The sequence below is a fragment of the Rana temporaria genome, chromosome 8 (genome assembly GCF_905171775.1).
Source record: "Rana temporaria chromosome 8, aRanTem1.1, whole genome shotgun sequence".
Lineage (NCBI taxonomy): Eukaryota > Metazoa > Chordata > Amphibia > Anura > Ranidae > Rana > Rana temporaria.
In genome coordinates, this window is record NC_053496.1 from 90,613,163 (window position 1) to 90,634,587 (window position 21,425).

At 46.9% G+C, this 21,425-nt stretch overlaps 1 protein-coding gene across 2 annotated transcripts in view; it reads left to right on the forward strand.

Moving 5' to 3' along the window:
* Window positions 1-950: 950 nt before the first annotated feature.
* Window positions 951-21,425, forward strand: part of ANXA7 (annexin A7) — a 68,583-nt gene continuing 48,108 nt past the window's right edge. For both annotated transcript variants that reach the window (XM_040362246.1, XM_040362247.1), the window contains exon 1: window positions 951-1,090. The gene's annotated coding sequence lies outside the window, so the exon portion shown is untranslated. The remainder of the gene's footprint in view (window positions 1,091-21,425) is intronic.

The window sequence follows — 21,425 nt, forward strand, 5'->3', positions numbered from 1 at the left end:
AGTTACCTCTGCTATATGAGGCGTAGATGAGGCCTACCAATGTTAAGTATGGACGTCGTTCCCGCGTCGAATTTTGAAAAATTTACGTCGTTTGCGTATTGGGCTGGGCGTCATTTCGCGTCGAAACCATTGGCTTCTTGCAGGTTAATTTTGAGCATGCGCACTGGGATACTTTCACGGACGGCGCATGCGCCGTTCGTAAAAAGCGTCATTTACGTGGGGTCACATACAATTTACATAACACACGCCCACATCTACCGCATTTGAATTAGGCGGGCTTACGCCGGCCTATTTACGCTACGCCGCCGCAACTTTGGTTTGAGAATACGGCACTTGCCTGTAAAAGTTGCGGAGGCGTAACGTAAATAGGATATGTTACGCCCGCACAAACATACGCGATTCTACGTGAATCCGGCCCAGAGACATGTATAGATGGGCGAGTTTGCTTTGAATGTTAAAAAGAAATAGAGTTTTTGGTTTGTGTTGCTCAGATACAGTTAAATTCCACTTTAAGTCAGACTCCAATTTTGTCTTGTGAAAAGATTTTCTTCCAGGGAACCATATTCAAAATATGGATTTTTATCAAACATTATTGTAGGTCCTTAAAGTGACAGAAAACCCATTTTTTCCACGAGATATTTACAGTATGCTTACATGCTCTTGCTGTTCTTTTTAAAAGTCTCTCCTCTCTTGTTTGACTAACTGTGCCCTGGCCATGGTAGCTGACTACAGGTATGCAGGTACCAACTTTGCTCCCCGAGTCACCTGTTTATGGGTGCTCCTGTTTACAATTGTAGCGCCAAACCTGCCGTTCACAAGAGCCGGTGTTCTGTCGGGACACCGGCCGCTCCCAATCCACACCTCTCAGGGAGCGGCCGCCTCCAGCATGACAGGTTCCCTTTACACGCCCAGCCCCGCCCCGCCCCGCCCACTGGATTCTCCTCCGGGTGACGTTCCAGCTGGGCGGCTCCCTCTTCTCTTCCGGGCTGTAGCGGTTGTACTCTGGTCGCCCCCCTCAGGGACTATTTGTTGTCGGCGCCTCTCTGCCTCCTCAGGATTACCGTGCGGCCACCAGTGACCTTCTAACGAGGTGAGGCTTTGCTTAATGGGGGAGGGAAGGGGGGACTTTATCCGAGTCCCGGGAAAGTTTATGAGTGGAACGGGGTGTCGGCCCTGCCCTGTATATTTATAGGTTCGCTGGCTGGATCCCGCACCGTGCACGGCGAGGGAGGGAGGACGGTGAGGGAGGACAGTGCACTGTTCGGTGGGGCGGAATGGTGCAGGGTGTGTTCTCCGGACACTTCCCCCTCAGTCTGTGTGCCCCTTCCCCGTCTGACTGACCTCTTCCCCTCCCCCTCTATGTACCATGTCTACAATCTGTGCTCTCCTCTCTGGGCGCCACAATGTGGGATTGGGATGGCAGTGTGTTACAATGTGGGATGTCAGTGTGTGTGTGTGATTGGGAATGGATGGCGGTGTGTTACAGTGTGGGATTGGGATGGCGGTGTGTTAGTGTGGGATGTCAGAGTGTGTGTTACAATGTGGGATTGGGATGTCGGTGTGTTACAATGTGGGATGTCGGTGTGTGTGTGTGTGTGTGTGTGTTACAATGTGGGATGTCGGTGTGTTACAGTGTGGGATGTCAGAGTGTGTGTTACAATGTGGGATTGGGATGTCGGTGTGTTACAATGTGGGATGTCGGTGTGTTACAATGTGGGATGTCGGGGTGTGTGTGTGTGTGTGTGTTACAATGTGGTGTGTGTGTGTGTGTGTGTGTGTTACAATGTGGTGTGTGTGTGTGTGTGTGTTACAATGTGGTGTGTGTGTGTGTTACAATGTGGTGTGTGTGTGTGTGTGTGTGTGCGTTACAATGTGGTGTGTGTGTGTGTGTGTGCGTTACAATGTGGTGTGTGTGTGTGCGTTACAATGTGGGATGTGTGTGTGTGTGTTACAATGTGGGATGTCTGTGTGTGTGTTACAATGTGGGATGTCGGTGTGTGTGTGTTACAATGTGGGATGGCGGTGTGTTACAATGTGGGATGTCGGTGTGTGTGTTACAATGTCACACACACACACCGACATCCCACATTCTAGGCTTACCTATAGGTAGAAGTAGTCAAAAGCGCTTTACAACCACTTTAAAGTCCAAATCTTTTTCTGATATTTTTTGCTAGAAAATTACTTGGAACCCCCAAACATTGTATATATTTTAGCAGAGACCCTAGGGAATAAAATGGCAATTGCTGCAATATTTTATGTCGCATTGTATTTGCCCAGCGGTCTTTCAAATGCAATTTCTCCATGGACGGACACAGCCTTCACAAGTCTTGACATATGGGTTATGTTCCTGTTCATAGGAGAGGACTAGGCAGAACATGTTAGATATTTAAATACATGTTACTTTAACAGAGTTGAACAGCCCCGCCCAGGGGGCGGTCCCACCGGACATAACATAGTTTTTTTTTTTTTGCCTAGCAGAGGAGGAAGACGTGGCTGCCTTTGGGCCCAGAGTCCTGAGGAATTTTTTTTATTCAATTTTTGTGTTTCTTCTATCAACAGCCGGCTGGCTGACAGGCTGGATAATATAGATCCTTGTAGTCTCCCCAGTCTGGCCAGCGAGCGCTTGCAGACCTTGGCTACACGCTAGGGTCGACCTGCGAGTTAAACGTCTTGCGAGGTCGCATTCGACCTGGTCTCGGCCTGTGTCGCAGCGTTCCTCATGGCTGACGGCCCCCATACTTCGGTGGCGAGGAGGATCTGTTTGGGAGTGTTACCTGTGCACTTTGCTCGAGCAGTAAGTAGGGGGCCTCCTGCCTCTCCTTTCCTGGAGTGGTGGGGGGCGCGGGTACTACCTGGGGTAGTCGGGGCCTTCCGAGGTTCTCCTCTACCCCTTTCCCGGGTGAGGCCCAGGCTTCCGGCCTAGGGGCTTGATGGACACACGGTCCTTTCCACCCTCAGGGTTGTTACTTGGGGGTATCCTGGGAGGTGGGTGATAGGAGGTCTCGCAATTGCCACCCTGAATGCGCCTGTTCTCGGTCTATACACAGACCAGCCTGGATGGTACGGGCCCTCCGCGTACTCGCGGCTAGAAATTTAGGCTGCGACTTGCGGCCTATTGGCTCGGAGTGGTCCGGTCCCTTTCGGGGGCCACGCACTCGCGGCTGAAAATTTAGGCAGCGGCTTTGCTGCTTTCCTCGTGGCCGAAAATTTAGTCTGCAAATTCAAAATTTAGGCCGCGGCCTATTGGCGGTTCAGGCAGGTCCTTGCGGCCGGTAACCAAAAGTTTCGACCGCAACTTTGTGGCCTACTGGAGAGGTCTAGTCCTCCCGCAGGTCGCACACCTTGCGGCCTACTGACCGGGAGCCTGTTTCAGGGCTCGGGCAGAAATTGAGTTCCCGGCTTTTGGGTACTTGGCTGCGGCCTGCTAGGCCTCGTGGCTGCCTCTTACCGAATGGCTTAGTGGGGGTCCCGGTCTGTCCCTCCAGAGAGGGGTCCAGGTCTGGCGTCCCTGTGAGGGGTCCCGTTATGTGTCCCCCGTGGGGGCGTGTCCCGGTCTGTGCCCCCCCCCTGTGGGGGATGTTCCGGTCTGTGCCCCCCTGCCCTCTCTTACCTCCCCTCTCAAACAGTCCGATCTGGCTCTGCCGCCGCGGACGTGGCCCACAAGGGTCCAGCTGGGGGACAGAATTAAGGATGTCACGGGAGGTAAGAGCACACTTCTCCCCCGGTCCACTAAGGGGAAGGAGACGCGCCATAAGCCGGGGCCCTCCTATTCCGTGCAGAAGCAGTATTTTTGTCAGTCATGGTCAGCCGGCAGATCCTCCCAGACTGACAAGGGTCCAGCTGGGGGACAGAAGAGTCCCTGGGTGCACATTCCGGCTAACAAACCTGCTACTGCATGAAGTTTTGCCCTCGCCCAACTCAGGGGTGGAGGGATGGCTTTGCAGGTTCACAGCTCGGTGGACCTCCCTGCTCTCCGACCAATGGGTCTGCGAGGTAGTCACTTCGGGGTACAAGATCGCTACCATCTACCCTGTTTTATCAATTACCTTTAGGTAAGAGTGTTAGGATCACGGAGTTGTGCTCCCCCACTTCCCTTTCTGATTAATTATCATTGATTTAGTAATTTATTATTATCTACTTCCTATCATATGTATTCACAGTTCCTAGATGCTCCTGATGAGTGGGGATTGTCCGAAAACGCGTCAAGCTTACCCTATTGATGTTTTGTCACACTAATCATGGTTACTATTATGGGCGAGTTTCTTTCCTGTCCGCCGAACAGATTCTTTCCCTCAAATCTCCCTATCCTTCCGGCTTGTCGGTCTGCCCTATTGGGGGCTGTGCAAACCTTGCTGAGTTGCGGAGTAATTTTACCTGTTCCGCAGAACGAGAGGTTTCAGGGATTTTATTCAAATCTGTCTGTGGTCCGAAAGAAGGGGGAGTCTGTCCTATCTTGGACCTCAAAGCTCTAAATGCCTTTGTAAGTGTGCGGAAGTTCCGTATGGGATCAATTCGTTCGGTGGTAGCTGCGCACCATTCGGGGGACTTTCTGGCGTCCTTGGACATCAAGGACGCATGCTTGCATGTCCCAAAGACCGCTATCAGTTTTGGGCTCTTTCCATTGGCCTAGCGTCAGCACCAAGAGTTTTCATCAAGGTGCTTGCACCGATTCTAGCTTTGCTGAGACGGCGAGGCATTGCCATCGTGGGCTACTTAGACGATCTTCTTCTGAGGGCAGCTTCTGTCTCAGATTTAGAGGTGGATGTGTTTATAGTCTGCCAAACCCTCAGAATTCAGATGGGTGTTCAACATCCAGAAGTCGGTCCTGATACCGACTCAGTGTTTGGAATACCTGGGGTTGATTCTGGACTCCGTGTATGCGAGAGTCTTCCTTCCCTTGGAAACATTTCAGACTCTTCAGTCTGCAGTGAAGCTGTTGGCATCCTGCAAATGGTCGTCCCTCTGATTTTGCATGCGAGTTCTGGGCCTCATGGTGGACTCCTTCGAGGCGGTACCGTATGCCCAATTCCACACGAGTATTGCAGAGGGAGATCCTGTCCAAGTGGAACAAATCTCCATTGTCTCTGGATCACCAGATTCAGGTAGGCCACCTAGGCAGAGTCTCTCTGAATTGGTGGCTGAGATCCCCGGCTCTTTGGTCCGGGAAGTAGTTTTTTCCCTTCCAGTGGACGGTGATTACGACGGACGACAGCCTCACAGGTTGGGGGGCGTCTGGGGGGGGGTCCAGTCGGCCCAGGGTCGCTGAACTTTAGAAGAATCAATGTCCTGGAACTTTGGGCGATCAGGCTGTGCCTTTCCTCGTGGTCGACGAGGTTGCAGGGTCGCCCGATCGGGATCCAGTCGGACAACGCCACAGTGGTGGTGGCTTATGTCAGCCATCAGGGGGGAACACAGAGCTTGACTGCAGCGTCCGAGGTCGCTCACATTCTGCGGTGGGTGGAGAGAAACGTGCCGGCTGTGACGGCCGCAGAATACTGGCAGGCGGATGCCAGATGCTGGACCAGGGGGAATGGTCATTGAATCCGGAGGTGTTTCTACTCCTTTTGCAGGAGGTGGGGCACACCGGACGTAGATCTCCTGGCCTCTCGCCTCAACCGCAAGGTGTCGAGGTTTGTGGCCAGGTCCAGAAATCCCTAGACAGATGCGTCGCATTGGTGGCCCCGTGGGGTCAGTATCGCCTAATTTATGCCTTTCCCCCACTAAAGTTGCTTCCTTGTCTGCTTCGCAGAGTAGAGGCCGGGGGGATCCTGGTGATTTTAATCGCTCCGGATTGGCCCCGGCGTCCTTGGTACGCCAATTTTGTGCGCCTGGTGGCGGATGCTCCCTGGCGGCTGCCAACCCGGGAGGACCTTCTGTCTCAAGGTCCCATACTTCATCCTGCTTTACTTCATCCTGGCTTTAACGGCGTGGCTATTGAAAGCCAGGTACTAGGGGACCGAGGCCTTTCCGACTCAGTCATATCAACTATGTTGAGGGCATCGAAATCTTCTTCCAGGAAGATCTACCATCGCACCTGGAAGGCCTACATCTCTGTGTGAAGAGATGGGGTGGCGTCCACGGACGTAATTGGTTTCCAGGGTCCTGCTGTTTTTTGCAGCGTGGAGTAGATCAGAAGCTTTCCTTAAGCATCATTAAAGCTGGGTTCCAACCACAATTAGCATTTTTTAAATGTCCTTTCATCATGCGTTTTTATAATATAATTCCGGTCACTTACTATTTTACAATCCGCCGCCGCTCCGCATAGTTATTCAAAAAAGATGTCCACACCGTTGTCATTTTGCTTGTGGGCATTGTGAAGCCCACAGACACTTACTTCCTGGAAGTCTTGGATGGGGAGTGATAATTGGGTAGCGCACTGCATCCTGGGAAATGACACACATTTCCCCAGAGCATTAGAGGGAGATGATGTCATAATCCTAGGTGATTCCAAAGGCAGATTTTGTGGGACCGCATAGCAACAGGCATTTCCAGGTCTAATGAGCACAATAATGAGAAAAATATTTTGGGATGGAAACTCCACTTTAACCGGTTAAGCCCCGTACCTTTAGGCAGCTAAATGCCCAAGCCAGGTTTTGCAATTCTTCACTGCGTCGCTTTAACAGACAATTGCGTGGTCGTGCGACGTGGCTCCCAAACAAAATTGGTGTCCTTTTTCCCCACAAATAGAGCTTTCTTTTGGTGGTATTTGATCACCTCTGCGGTTTTTATTTTTTGCGCTATAAACAAAAATAGATCGACAATTTTGAAAAAAATTCTATATTTTTTACTTTTTGCTGTAATAAATATCCCCCAAAAACATATATATATATATTTTTTTTTTCCCTCAGTTTAGGCCGATACGTATTCTTCTACATATTTTTGATAAAAAAAAATCGCAATAAGCGTTTATCGTTTGGTTTGCGCAAAATTTATAGCGTTTACAAAATATGGGATATTTTTATTGCATTTTTATTATTATTTTTTTACTACTAATGGCGGCGATCAGCGATTTTTTTTTTTCTTGACTGCGACATTATGGCGGACTCTTCGGACAATTTTGACACATTTTTGGGACCATTGTCATTTTCACAGCAAAAAATTCATTCAAATTGCATTCTTTATTGTGAAAATGACAGTTGCAGTTTGGGACTTAACCACAGGGGGCGCTGAAGGAGTTAGGGTTCACCTAGTGTGTGTTTACAACTGTAGGGGCGTGTGGCTGTAGGAGTGACGTCATCGATTGTGTCTCCCTATAAAGGGGATGACAAGATCGATGCAGCCGCCACAGTGAAGCACGGGGAAGCCGTGTTTACAAGCGGCTCTCCCCGTTCTTGAGCTCCGGGGACCGATCGCGGGACCCCCAACGGCTATCGGGTCTGCGGGTCCCGGAGCTTCAGACCGAGTGGGGGGCGCGCGCCCCCGACTGGGTAGATGTACAGGACGTGCCGGTACGTCCATCTGCCCAGCCGTGTCATTCTGTGGACGTATATCTACAGGCGGCAGTCCTTAAGTGGTTAAGGGACAGATTTCAGCCTTGGCTGTGTTCTTTTAAAGGCCTTTGGCGGCCCATTCTCTGGTGGGTACGTCTTGTACTTCCCACTATTAAACCACCTCTTCCTCCATGGGACTTGAATCTGGTGCTCTCGGTTCTTCAGGATACTCCCTTTGAAAATATTAGAGAGATTTCTCTCTTGACACTATCTCAAAAGGTGGCCTTTTTAGTGGCCATTACGTCGGTCAGATGTGTTTCTGAGTTGGCGGCCTGGTCTTGTAGGTCACCATACTTGGCCCTCGATGAGTATAAGGCGGTGCTGCGCCCGCAGCCTTCCTTCCAAAGGTTGTTTCGGCCTTTCACCTTAACGGGGACATTGTTCTTCCATCCTTGTGTCCTCGACCGGTGCATCCTAAGGAGTTTGCGCTTCATATTTTAGACGTGGTACGTGCCTTGCAGGTGTACCTGTCTGCTACGGCTCCGTTTCGGAGGTCTGACTCACTATTTGTGTTGTCTTCTAGTCCACAAAAGGGCCTGACTGTCTCGTCGGCCAGAATTTCTCGGTGGATCAGGCAGACCGTCATACAGCCCTATGCTCTTAAGGGGCGGGCTCCCCCCTTTCCGGTCACTGCACATTCCAAGAGGGGAATTGGTGCTTCCTGGGCTTTCCGACATAAAGCGTCCGTCTCTTAGGTGTGCAAGGCGGCGACTTGGTCATCCGTTCACACTTTGTCAAAGGTAGATGTGAGTGCATCTTCAGATGATTCTTTCGGCCGCAAGGGTTTGCAGTCGGCTGTTTAAAGTTGCACCTCCTCCGTTGAGGAGCTCTGCTTGTTTTGGGGTGAAGTTGTTTGTTTTTACCGATCCCACCCCTCGTTTTTTTGACACTGCTTGGGGACGTCCCATATGTCAAGACTTATGAAGGCTGTGTCCATCCATGGACGATAGGAGCAAATAGGATTTTTTGTACTCGCCGTAAAATCCCTTTCTCTGTCGTCCATGCACGGACACAGCACCCACCCCTCCTTTTTAGGTTTGTACTGCTTGTTACGAACTGAGGCTGCATACTGCAGGGCGGAGGTTTAAGTCTGGAGGGACCGCCCCCTGGGCGGGGCTGTTCAACTATCTAACATGTTCTGCCTAGTCCTCTCCTATGAACAGGAACATAACCCATATTTCAAGACTTGTGAAGGCTGTGTCCGTCCATGGATGACCGCGAAAAGGATTCCCTATTTTGGGGGGGGGGGAATAAAAAACGAAACGGTAAAGTTAGCCCAATTTTTTTTTTCTGTTTTAATGTGAAAGAAGATGTTGCGCTGTGATAATCGTGAGAGAATCGTGATCTATCTTCTAAGCAAAAAAACTGTGATTCTCATTTTAGCCAGAATCGTGCAGCTCTAGATGGTAGTGTGTCCCAATTTGGGATGGGGGAGGCAGTGTGTCCCAATTTGGGTCGCTCGCCCCTCCCTTTCCTGACCTGGTATGGATTTTTGGGGTGACCCCACGCTTTTATTTTATTTTTTTACATTTTTGCGGGAACCACACTGACTGCTGATGACTCATCTGTTGCTTAGGAGGTGGCGGACTGCTTAGCAACCAGCTATATACAGTGGTAAAATTAAGAACCGCTAATCGCGCAAAAGAAATTCCCCTGGCCCTTTCCAAAAACTCACCGGCCACAAAACGCATAGAAGTGATTTAGTACCATAGGAAACCATGTCAAATGGACTGTAGTGCGTTGCTGCAAAACGCACAAAAAAAAACCTGCATAAGTGTGAAAAGTAGGGTAACTGGGTAAGTGAAAGAATACCTTTTCATTGAGTAATGTGGGACTGACCTGAGTGGTTGTGTGCACACTGTATTAGATTGTTCCTAGAAAAATACATATTGTAAATGATGACCTTTCAATACTCGATTGTTGTGTATTGTCAAATCAAAATATAAAAAATAGTCACCGGTGTGTGAGTCGTTACTACGCAGTCACAGCCCACACCCTCCAAACTGACAGTAACTTCTGATTCCATTGTGTTTACATAGCCTGGGGCTTGGGCTCTTCACACAAAGTAGAGTACATATGTCTAAAAGCCTACACCAGCCTTTAAAGGGGTTCTAAAGGTTCATGTTTTTTCACCTTAACGCATCCTATGCATTAAGGTGAAAAAACATCTTGCGATCACTGGCCCCCCAGCCCCCCCCCCCCGTTTTATTTACCTGAGCCCTGGAAAGTCCTGTGTCGCGAACGCGCTCTTTATTTGCGCGGTCTCCTCGGCTCTTCATTGGATAGATAGCGCAGCCATTGTCTCGCGCTGCTGTCAAACAACTTGACCCCAGAAGACGAGGATTGGGGCCACTCTGTGCAAAACGAGCTGCACAGTGGAGACAAGTTTGACATGTTTGTTATTTAAAAAAAATCTATATTTACGAAACTTTAGTGTCACTTTAAAATCTGACAAGGTTTGTTCGAACCCTGCTATGACATTGCACCTTGAAAAACATATTCCAACAAGACTGCATTTTTATTTGTTACTAGCTGAATACCCGGCGTTGCCCGGTCTTCCTATCTTAACCTTTTGGGGGGGGAAATCATAGTAATATAAATATACCCATCTTTTATATAAGGGCGTAGGTAAGGGTTATTTTAACTGTCATATATTTTTATTTGGCATATAAGTAATATGTGTACCAGGTATTATTGAAATATCTCCAGGCGTACAGAAGTTATGTGGGAACATACATTTCCCATTGATTTGCATGGGACTTTAAACAAAAACCCCGACCCTCACAAATGGGGGTAGTTAAGGGATAAATTAACTATCCTATAGTTTAAGTGGACATATAAGTAACATGTGACCAAGTGTTATCGAAATATCTACAGCCGTTTGGAAGTTATGAAGTAACATGTATTTCCCATAGAGTTGAATAGGACTTTAAAGGAAAACCCCGACCATGGCAAATGGGGGTGGGTAAGGGTTAAACCACCTATCCTATGTTTGTTGCTGACATATAAGTAACATGTGTGCCAAGTTTCATGTTAATATCTTTAGCCGTTTGGACGTGATGCTGGAACACACACACACACACACACACACACACACACACACACACACACACACACACACACACACACACACACACACACGTTGAGTTTTATATATATAGATAAACTCCGCAGTATGTTCATTGTACATCAGATTCACCCAGTCATTGTGGTGTTTGCTTTGCTTGTTGAGCAATGTTTCACCTTTGTAAATGCAAATCATTTGCTGATGCTTGCTTTTAATTTGTTTGCCAGTTGGACAGGCAATTAATGGCATAAATGTTATTCAAACAAAGTTCTCAAGATTAAATATTTCTCAAACATGTTTTCTCTATTGGTTGTAGTTCAAGATAGGCCTGTGAGTTACAGAATTGCCATATGGTACTGAGTGATGACACATGTAAATAAGAAGTATAAACTTTTTTTTCTTTTTTAGAATCATACTTGCCTAGGTAGATGCAGCATTGGTCCCCCGCCGGCTCTAAGGCTGAGACCTGAGCGATCTAACACTGCTGATCGATCGATCCTACCACTGTGATTTGCAGCTTAAAAGAATTGTAGTCAGATGCAGCTGTTTTATCTTTATGGAGAAAATAAGCAAAGAAAACCCAGTGAAGTTGGTGGTGTGACATGGCCCTTAGAATAGATTCACATATATGCGATGTGGGAACCAGCGTCTCTTCTGCAGACAGTTCACAATGCCCGCTGCGGGTGTCAATACATTGTTAGTTACACCCCAAGATCGGTTCACAGAGTGTACTGTGAACTCGCACATGAATCTGATTGCATTTGTGAGAACACCCATGGGATCTGAGTCTAGTGCTGGGGAAAAAAATGTCCCTGCACTATTTTCCTGCGAATCCAATGCAAGGTTCAGCAATTCAACTGTATGGCTGAACTCGCACTGCTCAGACATTGCATGTGATCAGCACCGCAGTGCAGGTGCGAATCGCATGTGATGTCTGAGATCGCACATATTTGAACCTTCTTTTAACCCTTGTTCACATTGATGCTTCTTTGAAATCGCACTACACTTTTTTTTTTTTTTTTTTTTTTTTTTTTTTTTTTTATAGTAGCAAGGTCAGTGCGACTTAAAGCGGAGTTCCGTCCACAATTTCACTTTTTATATATAAATACCCCTGTAATACACAAGCTTAATGTATTCTAGTAAAGTTAGTCTGTAAACTAAGGTCCGTTTTGTTAGGTTGTTACAGCGTTTAGACACTTTATAAAATAGAAATTGACTGGGGCCATCTTAAGTGTGGGCATCATGAAGCCAGACTGTATGACTTCCTGGATTTCAGCCTTGCAGATCTCAGTTTCAGCACCTGTACTGTCCAAGTCACATAATTCTTCGAAAGTTACACCCACTACATTCCCAGGAGTCTGTGCGGTGTAGGTTAGGAAGCTTAAGCACCTAGGTGCAGGAAGTGGGAAGATTAACTATTCTGCCTAGCAACAACACTTTGAAGGCATCTAAAAAAAATTTTTTTTTCTAGCGGTGGTTCCCCTTTAAAAACAACTTTTTTTTATTCCACTGCCCCCCCCACATTCCATCACGATTAAGGCACATATTTTTTTTTTCCTGCTGTACATACCTTACTACAGCATATTCACCCGTGCATCCGGGTTGCGAGTCCCGCGGGAGTGGGCGTTCCTCACATGCTGTTGATTGACGTTTTGCCCAAAAACGAGCTCTCCCCCCGTCGCGTAAGCCGCGTCACGGTTGGCGAAAGGAGCCGAACGGCGATGCGCATGCGCAGTATAGCGCCGACTCGCCGCTCGGCTCCTTTCGCCAACCGTGACGCGGCTTACGCGACGGGGGGAGAGCTTGTTTTTGGGCAAAACGTCAATCAACAGCATGTGAGGAACGCCCACTCCCGCGGGACTCGCAACCCGGATGCACGGATGTGGATGTGCCTTAATTCGATTGTAATGTGGGGGGGCAGTGGAATAAAAAAAAAGTTGTTTTTAAGGGGGAACCACCGCTTTAAAGGACTAATGACATTTTTTTAAAACTACTGATGTAATGTTATATTTATGGGTGGAACTCCACTTTAAGTTGCTACTTGATTGATATCTGTGTGCCTTCATGCACAGATGTCTATTGAAGTTGCACCTGAAATTGCTAAAAGTAGTGCAGAAACGACGTTTTCAAATCGGTGCGGCGCCGCACCGATTGGAACTGTGCCATTGCGTCCAATAGGCTGCGACTTGTCGTATGATTTGATCTCTCAAATCGCGTGACAAATTGCTCAAATGTTTTAAACAACAATTGGGATTATTTTCCACGGTAGCAATCCCCGTTGGATGTTTAATCACAAAAATCGTGTTTGTTATTAACCAGATCACCATCAATTCCCCTCTCGCACTCAGGTGTGACCAGTTAAGTTCCAAACCATTGTTGCAGGCTTCACTATATCAGGGTCCCTTGATTTGCTAAAAGGACTGTGGACAATCTAAACAAAAAAACAGACCATGGAATTGCATGCCTTGGAAGTGGAATAAACTACTTTATTAAGCATAAAATGACACAGAATGCACTCATCATACAACTATGAGAATCCACCTTCAGAACTCCTGTAATGATTCCACTAGGTGTAATATACTTGGCTAAAGGCTCCTCTCCCCAGGTCTGTGTCTTGAGGAAGAAAGAAAAGAGCATGGTGTCAGCTGCAATAGCGTCTTGTGCATGACAACCTCCAGGATTATAGAGGACTGGCAATCCTTCAGTAAATTGGTACAGGTGGAATTGATCTATGTACATCTAACTCAACCTACCACAGAATAAAATAATCAAAATTCTGACTGCAATGAGAAGGAAGGTCAGGAATTGGCTTGGTTTGCTCCTTCTTCGAAAACTGCTCACCAACTCTAGGATTGCCAGGCTTTGCATTGCACAAACCATTGTGACCAAAGTGAACTGCTTAGAATGATTAGCCCAGCTTCATTTGAGGTTACTTGCATGTCTGTCCCACTCTGAATGTGTGTGTTTTCAAATGTTTTTACTGCCGTTGTGTGCTTGTAGGGTAAGTACATTTTAAGACCAGGTGCTTTTATGTCCTAACTTCTCCCACCCTCCACTTCAACAAATGCATACTTACTTTGATCGGGCAGCTGCACCCGTCAGTGACTGTTTACATCCAGTGCTGCGAGTCTCACTGTCCTGGCCATGCCTGCCCATTACAGCCCAACAGACTTCTGTGAGTTGTGTCCAGCCATGGGACAGTCCCCCATGGGGCTATAATGTGCAAGCACCCCGAGGGCCTTGAGGTTTGCTGCGCTGGATGTAAACTGCAGCTGTTGTAACTTGGTAAGTATACATCTAAGGGTGGGTGGTTTTGGTTGAATCGGAGCAAAGTATTAGCGCACTTAATTTTTTTTAAACATGCTGTCACCAGTGTGGTACAGTGTCATCATATAACTGGTGATAAAAAGTAAAAAAAAAGTACATTTTTATTTAACCACTTCTCGCCTAAGGTACGTATATGAATGTCCTTGACTTTGAGCTATTGGAACGATGCCTGCAGCTACAGGTATCCTTCAGATATCTTTTAGAGCCGGCGATTCTCTGCACCATAAGAACCATCATAGAGGCTGTTCCACTGCTTGATTGTTCTTACGGGTGGCAAGACTGGATGCAAAGTGGTTAAAAAAAGTTTTTTTTTTTCATATTCTTTAACTTTTAAATGTACTGTGGCAAGTTGACAAGTGGTTAAATATATTCCTTAAAGTGATACTAAAGGTTAATTTTTATTATTTTTTTTTAAAACAAACATGTCATACCTCCACTGTGCAGTTAGTTTTGCATAGAGTGGCCTCAAACGTAGTCTTCTGGGGTCCTCCCCCGGCGGCTCCTACCTGCGCCAGATAACACCCTAGGACAGGGGTGTCAAAATCAATTTAATTGTGGGCCGCATCAGCATTACGATTGCCCTCCAAAGGGCCGGTTGTATCTGTAAGATTAGATGTTCAGCGCATCCCCTCCCCTTTACATTAGATGTCAAGAGCCACCCCACCAGAGTTGAGTCCCCCACTCTCCCTTACATCACAGTGCACCCCACTTTCCTTATGCTGCTGCTGGGAAGAAGCTGGATGCATTGCTTGAAAGCAGAAATTAAGGGTCTGGAGTAGGATCAGAGGAGGGCTGGAGCTCTCTTGCAGCTGCAGGAGAGTTGCGAGGGCCACATGGATTTGGTCCGCGGGCCTTGTGTTTGACACCTGTGCCCTAGGAGAAGCGCTCTCTTGGGGGGTTACCTTGCGGGTGCGCTCCTGAGTCCGCCATTTGATGTCCATAGCCGCAGAATACAGGACTCGGCCCCGGTGCCTGCATCATTGGATTTGATTGACAGCAGCAGGAGCCAATGGCTGTGCTGCTATCGATCTATCTAGTCAAGAGCCAACAACCCAGGGCCGAGAGACTGCGCGTCCTTGCTGTGGGATGTTCCAGGGCTCAGGTAAGGTAAAACGGGGGCTGGGCGGGTGGTGACTGCTAGAAGTTTTTTCACCTTGAGCCCTGGTTCACACTGGGCTGCGGGAGTGAAGCCGTGCGAGTTCAGCTGGCAGTCCCGATTTCGGACGCGATTTAAGAGACATCTGTGCAGGTTTCTGCACAGATGTCTATGTAAATCGTGGCCCTAAATCGCAAAAAGTAGTACAGGAACTACTTTTTGAAATCGGTGCAGCGTCGCACCGATTAGGACGGTGTCATTGCCGGCAAATTCCGCCGATTTGAGATGCGATTTCACAAGTGAAATCGCATCTCAAATCGAAGCAAATCGTACCCAGTGTGAACCTGGGCTTAATGCATATGATAATAATAATGCATATGATGCATTAAGGTGAAGAAACAGGAACTTTTACAACCCCTTTAATACCCCAGTGGCGGCTGGTGCTCAAAATTTTTAGGGGAGCGCAAACAAACTGAAAAATTCTGGGGAAAAAAATCAATTGCAGCTTCCCTGTGCCCATCAACTGCAGCCACTGCAAAACCCCCCTCCCCCCGCACTTGTCTGACTGACACTTGCCCAATCTTGGTGGTGGGACGGGCAGCGGGTGATGGTGGCAAGTTGTGGAACAGGCAGCGGCAAGCTGTGGGACGGGTGGCGGGTCCTCCTGTGTCCTCTATACTTCCGGCGTGTCTCTCTTCTTTCTTCCTGCTAGTCCAATATGATCGCCTGTCCTTTCAGCCGATCGGTTGACGAGAATCTGACCGGTGTTTCCTGATTGGCAGAGAGGCGGTTCATTGTTGGGAAAGCGAATATTAATGGGCTTTTCCAACACATCTGTGTAGGTTCTGATCGCAATGTTCTGTGCTCCGAGTCCACTCTATTTTGAAAGCCTATTAGAGCCTATGGCTCAAATTGGGTGCTTCAAAAAAACACCTCTGCCGCTGTTATTCAGGTGCCCCGCATCCTAAAAAGGGCTGGTCGCCTGAATAGGGGAGGGGCCGCAGCGGCCATGGATAGATTCATGCCACGCATGAATACATATAGGGGGTGCCACTGCAATAGCCGCAAAATACTTTGTGTGCACTAGTTGCCTTTCGTAAACCCAGTTATTACTGTGTAAATCTAGCAGTTACATCATCAGTGCAGTGTACATAAACTGTACAGAATGAAGAGCAGTGGGAGGGGCCCCAGCAGGACCACTGACTGCAGGCTGCCTGCAGAAAAGTACAGGAAGAGGTGAAAATGGGATCAGTCATCCTGCATGAGAAAAGTGAGCGGCAGCAGTGACCAGTCTTTATTATAGCAAGCTTCGGCATAGTTTTTTTTTTTTTTCCTGGGAAAGTTACAAAGATCACCAAAAATTCCAATATAGAAGTACCTTGTTATGATTTAGAAAATATCTGCATATCCTGAAGTTTGGCTTTTAACCACTTCCATACACGGCTTTTTTTTATACACACATCCATACCAGGCATATTCTGGCACTTCTCTCCTACATGTACAAATCATAATTTTTTTGCTAGAAAATTACGCAGAACCCCAAACATTATATATGTTTTTTTAGCAGACACCCTAGGGAATAAAACGACGGTCATTGAAACGTTTTATCTTGCACGGTATTTGCGCAATAATTTTTCAAACGCCTTTTTTTTGGAAATTTTTCATGAATTAAAATAAAACAGTAAAGTTAGCCCAATTTTTTTGTAAAATATGAAAGATGATGTTGCACCGAGTAAATAGATACCTAACATGTCACGCTTTAAAATTGCGCACACTCATGGAATGGCGCCAAACTTCGGTACTTAAAAATCTCCATAGGCAACGCTTTGAAATTTTTTACAGGTTACCAGTTTAGATTTACAGAGGAGATCTAGTGCTAGAATTGTTGCTGGCACTCTAACGCACGCGGCGATACCTCACATATGTGGTTAAAACGGCGTTTACATATGTCGGCGGGACTTGCGTGTGCGTTCGCTTCTGCGCGCGAGCTACTGGGCACAGGGGTGTTAAAAGAAATTTTATTTCTTTATTTTTTTTTATTATCACTTTTATTCCTATTACAAGGAATGTAAACATCCCTTGTAATAGGAATGTGTGTGACAGGTACTCTTTATGGAGAGATGCGGGGTCAATAAGACCCCACATCTCTCCTCCAGGCCTGAAAGCATGAAATCGGTGAAAAAAATTCACCGATCTCATGATAACTGTTGCTTAGCAGCCGCAATTGCGGCTTTGTTTACTTACGGGGACCCGGGCGTGACATCATCACATCGCGCCCGGGTCCTCCGACGGTCATAGAGATGACTGGTGACCATCTGGTCACCAGTCATCTCTATGCTTCCTGCCAGCGCCAGACAATTCGTTCTCTGGGCCCCCGATGGCACGGGAGAGCCCAGAGAAGCACCGGATGGCGGCGGGAGGGGGGGGGGATGTCCCATCCCATCCCACCGCCTGTAAGAACGATCTAGCGGCGGAACCGCCGCTATGATCGTTCTTACGTTGTGCAGAATCGCTGGCAGAAGAGAAGGATATCTGAATGATGCCTCTAGCTGCAGGCATCATTCAGATATCCCCCCACAAAGCCCAGGACGTCGTATGACATCCACCCGGATCGGTAGAGGTCCTTTGTGGACGTCATATGACAATGGGCTGGTATTGATGTGGTTAAAAATAAAAATGCTAGTGTATCCTTTTTTTATAATTCTGTTACACCTGTGAGGGAGTCCTGGTCTTTTTAGAGCCATTTCACACTGGGGTGCGTTTTTTAGTGACGCTTTACTGGTGCTGAAGGGGTTAACAAGGGGTGAAAAGCGCCGCTTTGCAGGCGCTGCCCATTAATTTCAATGGCAGGGGCGGTTTAGGAGCGGTGTATACACCGCTCTCGCACTGCCCCAAAGACACGGCTTGTCCTGCAAGCGCATCACCAGTGTAAAAGCACTCTGTGGAGGCGCTATTTTTAGCGCTAAAACTCCTGAAAAGCACCCTCGGTGTGAAAGGGGTCTTTGTTTAATTTCTCTTTTTTTATATTCAATAAAATGTCCAACAAGAAGAATGTGATCGCTTTAGTAATCAAAACTTTGTAGTAGGTGGGAACAAAGCCAGGAACTATAGTAAAGGTATTTCTCACCTGGTGTTCCAAACATTAGAAACCCAGTGGGTGACTAAGGCTGGGTTCACACTACGGTTTTCCCGTCCGTCAGCCGCATACGATTTATATGGAAAACCGTATGCGGCTGAAACGGACGGGAACGTATGGAACCGCACACATGTGCGTTTTCCATTAACATTAATGTTAAAGGAAAACGTATGCGTTTGCCATACTGTTTTAAAAACGACCGCAAAACCGTGGTTGAACACGGTTTTGCGGACATTTAAAAAACGTTTTGCCAGCAAATCGTACGCACCCAGATGCATCTGAGTGCATACGATTTGCAATGCATTCTCTATCTATACGTTTTCCCGTCCGGGCCCGTACGTTTTCAATACTGAAATCGTATGCGGCTGACGGACGGGAAAACCGTAGTGTGAACCCAGCCTAAACTAGTAGACTTTTTAAAGTGTGTAGCAATGTAAAAGTACAACCCCCAATTTCAAAAAAGTTGGGACAATGTGCAAAATCATAAGAACAGAATGCTGTGACATAAACCCATACAGTATTTTATTCACAGTAGAAAATAAAATGTATCAAATGTTTAAACTGAGAAAATGTACCATTATAAGAACAAAATAAGGTTTTTTTTTTTCAAACTGAAGGCCCTTACATTTTTGGAGCCAAAAGCTGGAGGAAGAAGAGTATGCAGGAGCCTGACCTTGTACCTGCTATCCATTGATCACAGGTGCAAAACTTTGCAGCCCTCTGTTGAAAAGATAATGCACATTTTTTTCTTCCAGCAAAATATGTGCATTTATTGTTATGTTAAAAGTGAAGTTGTCCTTTTTTTTTTTATCTTTCAACCTAAACAAAGAGCACTAAACCTTACTAGACACCCTAGAGTTATGGTTCATTTTCTTCTTTCACTTTCCTTCCTTCTACCTTTTTTATCTTCCTTTTAATGTAAACCGTATAAGTGGTCATCCCTTAAAGTGACATTTAATGCTTCCCCTTTTTATTAAAATTGTGTTATACTTGACTGCTCTGTGCAAAGGATTTGCACAGCGACCCCGATCCACCTCTTTTAGGATCCCTCTCCGGCTCCTCCTCTTCATTTGAGTGCCCCTATAGAAAGCCACTTCCTATAAGGGCACTTGTGTGGGATCGCTCCCAAGCTGCCCTGTCTGCGTCTATAGACAGATTGGGTGGCCGGGCCCTCGTCGCAGTATTTGAATGATAGTAGCAGAAGTCAATGACTTTCGCTGCCATCAGTCTGCCCAGTGAGGAGGAAGACGGCAGCGAGAACCACTGCTCTCTGACACAGCAGTGGCTCGAGATCGTGCTCGGGTAAGTATCTTCTCTCATATATTTGACTTCCTATTACATGGTTTTGGGAAATCTAAAGAAAATTGTATATTGTGTATCCATCTTTAATCCAACCACTGGCTTGTTTACAATTTTTGGGCATTTTGCTGAGGCACCCCTGAAAGCATCACAGGGTGCTTGGGCTTGAAATGTATTCAGGTGACTGCATAGGATATGTTTACATCTGTGAGGATAAGAGCCACAGCTGACAAAACTGAGAATGAGAGATGATGACATTTTGCTTATGCAAATGCTTCAGGTAAATGGAGTCTATAGTCGTTATGGCTTCTGTTACACAGTGTAAAAATGTAACCACTCCTGTATCAGACATTAGCTGACCCACGGAAAACACCTGTTCTGTGCCAGCGCTTTATTGTAGCATTTTATTTTACCAGTCGGTGCACCCTTTTATATTCTCCACAATCTCGAGGTACCCCATTCTAAAACCCCAAGAAAACAAAACTAATAGCATTACATAACTCAACAGCATCCAAAAGCGTAGGACACCCAACATGAGAGCATTTATTTTTGCAATGCAAATACCTTTGCACACTGGTACTGACTAGTAGTCCAGCATTTCTCTTCAGCCAGAGATTCTCTCCCTCATTTGGCTAACATGACCCCAATATGGGCAAAGTGGGGCAGGGGAAGAGACAAACAAGGATGTAGTGCAAGTGCATGAAGTGCTCCTTATCAACTGTTTGTCATTGGTTGATGGGACAATGGATACTGGCCCTCAGTGCCCAAGGTTGTAATCCTGTGCAGTAAGAGCCCACAGCTTTGTGTAACAAAATAAGCTGTTTTTAACCACCTGCTAGCTCGTTGACAGTTTTTGTGAAATTTTTAGGCATTTTGCCATGACACCCCACTTGAAAAAAGGCTGCTTTAGAAAATGTTTTATTAGAGTAATATGTGTATAAGATCAGAGATTCAACCACTGTTAAAGTAAGAAATGACGTCACCTTTAAAAAAAAAAAATTTACATTTGTAATTGACCATGAGGGGGACTTCCATCACTGTCAAAACACAATAGCACAGCAGGGAAGATTGCTGTACTAACGTTTGGATAGTTGGTACAGCAGCTCCTAAACTGTCAGTTTTTTTTTTTCCAGTCCTGCTGGGTTAAAAGACAGAAAACCTAGGCTTTAGATTCTTCCAGCAACTGGGAAGCGGAGCCCAGGAGGTTGGTAAAATGGCAATTATTAGATGTCTGGTAGAAAGAAAATTTATTACATGTAGTTAAAGACTGAAAGTGAGAGGGAGGAGTGAGAACATGGGAGGTAAGACAGGTGTGAGAACTACTCCACCACCAGGCCTGGTGCCAAGTTTAGGTGTGTTTAATTGTAAGCTTCCATAGAAAAATGCCATGTCAGAAGGCTCAGAGACGGGTGTCAGCAAAGGCAAGAATATTCAGGAATGTTTTGCTTTCTTAGTGTTCCCCTCTCTGACCTGATGACAATGTCACAGGGACTGAAATCCTTGAGCAAATACTAAACTTTCTATTGTCCCCTTAAAGCGGGGGTTCACCCGTACATAACAATTTTTCCCCCTAGATGGATGCTCGTTTTGTCTAGGGGAATCGGCTATTTGTTTTAAAATATGAGCCGTACTTACCGTTTACGAGATGCATCTTCTCTGCTGCTTCCGGGTATAGGTCTTCGGGACTGGGCGTTCCTATTTGATTGACAGTCTTCCGAGAGGCTCCCGACAGTCGCATCCATCGCGTCACGATTTTCCGAAAGAAGCCGAACGTCGGTGCGCAGGCGCAGTATAGAGCCGCACCGACGTACGGCTTCTTTCGGCTACTAGTGACGCGATGGATGCGACCGTCGGAAGCCTCTCGGAAGCCTGTCAATCAAGAAGGAACGCCTGCTCCCGAAGACCCATACCCGGAAGCGACGGAGAAGATGCATCTCGAAAACGGTAAGTACGGCTCATATTTTAAAACAACTAGCCGATTCCCCTAGACAAAACGAGCATCCATCTAAG